At 38.3% G+C, this 2,614-nt stretch overlaps 1 pseudogene; it reads left to right on the top strand.

Moving 5' to 3' along the window:
• Positions 1–330: 330 nt before the first annotated feature.
• LOC118013118 lies at positions 331–1,703 on the top strand (annotated as a pseudogene).
• Positions 1,704–2,614: the final 911 nt, after the last annotated feature.

Here is a 2,614-nt window from a genome sequence, read left to right as displayed (position 1 = left end):
TTCTTTTATTAATGTGGTTTATCATGTTTGATTTGTGAATATTGAACCACCCTTTGAGCCCAGGAATAAGTCACAATTGATTGTGGTGAATGGTTTTTTTAAAATATAGTGTTGGATTTGATTTACCAATATTTTATTGAGAATTTTTACATCCATGTCCATCATGGAATATTGGCCTGTAGTTCTTTTTTCTTGTGGAGTCTTTATCTAGTTTTGGTATCAGAATAATGCTAGTCTCTAGAATGAACTGGAAGTCTTCCTTCCATTTCTATTTCTTAGGATAGTTTAAGAATAATAGGTATTAACTCTTCTTTAAATGTTTGGTAGAGCATGGAGTGTGACTTCATGGAGACTGACATCTTGGAGTTATTGGAATATCTAGGTTATAAGGGTCCATTGTTGGAAGATGATGCTCTGTTTCAGGCAGTCTCTGCAGGAGCCAGTTCCCCCGAATTTACCAAAGTCTGTGCTTGGCTGGTGTCTGAATTAAGAGTGTTCTGTAAACTAAAGGAAAATGTGCAAACAACTAACAGCCCGAATGAAGCTGAAGAATTCCAGCTAGAGGTGAGTGGGCTACTAGGGAAATGAACTGTCCATATCTATCACTAACATCTGGGGATGTGACCAAGTGCCTTCTCCTTCAGAAGAACTGCCTCCTTTTGCTCACATACCTCATCTCAGAACTAGAAGCTGCCAGAATACTCTGTGTGAATACTCCTCAAAAAAAAAAAAAAAAAAAGCTCAAGAAGGAGGTGGTAGTGAGGTCTTTCAAGAGTTAAAAGACATATATATTGCTCTAGGAAGGTCCAAACCTCCAGTTGATATAACTATATTCCAATTCTTCAGTGGGATTGAAAAAAAATTAAAGGAGACATTAGCAAAAGTTCCACCTAACCATGTGGGAAAGCCTTTATTGAAGAAGCCAATGAGACCAGCCCACTGGGAAAAGATAGAAGCAATTAACCAAGCCATAGCCAATGAATATGAAGTTCAGAGAAAGCTGTTAATAAAACGTTTGGATGTCACTGTCCAGTCTTTTGGCTAGTCTGACAGAGCTGAGAGTCAGATAGAAAAATAAGCAAAGGTTTACCAGCTGAAACACTCCATCTTATCTCCTAAAAGTACTATTTCTGTTGCCCACTTTTTGGCTGCAAGACAAGACTTGAAGATTTTAAGGACAAGCAGTTACTCTATAAGAGAAAAGACTGCCTGTGCCATCAATAAGGTGTTGATGGGCAGAGTGCTTGACAGAGGAGATAGACCCAATGAAACTGAACCTCCACCTCCAGAGATGTCACCATGTTGGAAAAGGCAAGATGGATGGATGGAGGGAGTGGAGGAAGAGGTGGCTACCAAGATGGTGGTTATCAAGATTCAGGTTCCCAGCCAGGTGGCTATCATGGTGGTGGCCACAGTGGTAGCTATCAAGGCGGTGGTATTGTGGCTTCCAAACATCTACATATACAGGAAGTGGATACCAGGGTGGTGGATACCGGCAGGACAATAGATACCAAGGTGGTGGGCACCATAATGATCAAGGCAGTGGTCGTGGAGGCTGAGTTGGAAGTGGGGGCAAAGGAGGAGGTTAGGGAGGAAGCGGGAGCCAGAATTATCACCAAGGGGGACAATTTGAACAGCAGTTCCAGCATGGAGGTTATCAGTATAATCATTCTGGATTTAAACTGGGAAGACATACTAGTTGAGGGTACAGAACCTTACACTTTGCTAGAGTTCAAGTAATAGAAACTTAGTTTCAGAATCATTAGTGCAGCATCAATTTTGAATTAATGTGAGACCATGGGTGGCAGGCAGATTCCTGCTTGGCATAAATATTTGTAGGTCTTCATTCAATTCTGGTTTTTTTTTTTTTTTTTTTAAGGACTTATATAACGCAGTTTGTTTGAGAAATATGTACATCTCTCCTTTATATAAAGAACTTTTTAAAAGGTAATTAAAATTGCCCTTAATTGACCAGTAGACATTCCACAGTCAGAACATGCATACTTTTTAAAGAAGAAATTACTTGAATAAGTAGTTTTCAAAAAGCGGTTTTGGAAATGAGGATTTTCCTAGATATTTTTAGATTTACAACTAAGAAACCTTCATATCAACAAACAATTTATATATGTTTTCCTTAAGGTATCCTAATGCCTATTTTCCAAGCACAGTTCTGCCTTGATTGGCTTTTTATTCAGAGAGATTATGCCCCATTTGCTTCATGATAGACTTTTAGGTCTGTTCCTATTAAATGAGCTTTTCTGCAGATAGCACATTCAGGAGCTTAATCTTTTTGATGGAATACTGTATCATATGCTTGACTCTGAAAACCTTGAACACATCCAAAAGCCGTAAAGATTATAAAAGCAAACTAAGTCATGAACTTATAGTACCTGTAGGCATTTATATAGTATAACAATTCAAAATGACCTGTATCCATTCAAAACAAGTTCTTCCTTAAATCTTATTTTTACTTGAAATCTGTTAGAAGAAACAGCAAACTGAAATTTGTTTTATGCATGAGTTAATACCACTGGGTCAGCAAATACAAGTGTTTGCTTTGGGCAGGAGACTTTTTGTAATGGAAGAAATGTACTACCAAGTAAGAGGGCAGATT

Source organism: Mirounga leonina, unplaced genomic scaffold (genome assembly GCF_011800145.1).
Source record: "Mirounga leonina isolate KUSES-001 unplaced genomic scaffold, KU_Mleo_1.0 Mir_153, whole genome shotgun sequence".
NCBI lineage: Eukaryota > Metazoa > Chordata > Mammalia > Carnivora > Phocidae > Mirounga > Mirounga leonina.
The sequence above is the reverse complement of the archived record's forward strand: the minus strand, read 5'-3'. Positions and strand labels throughout refer to the sequence as shown.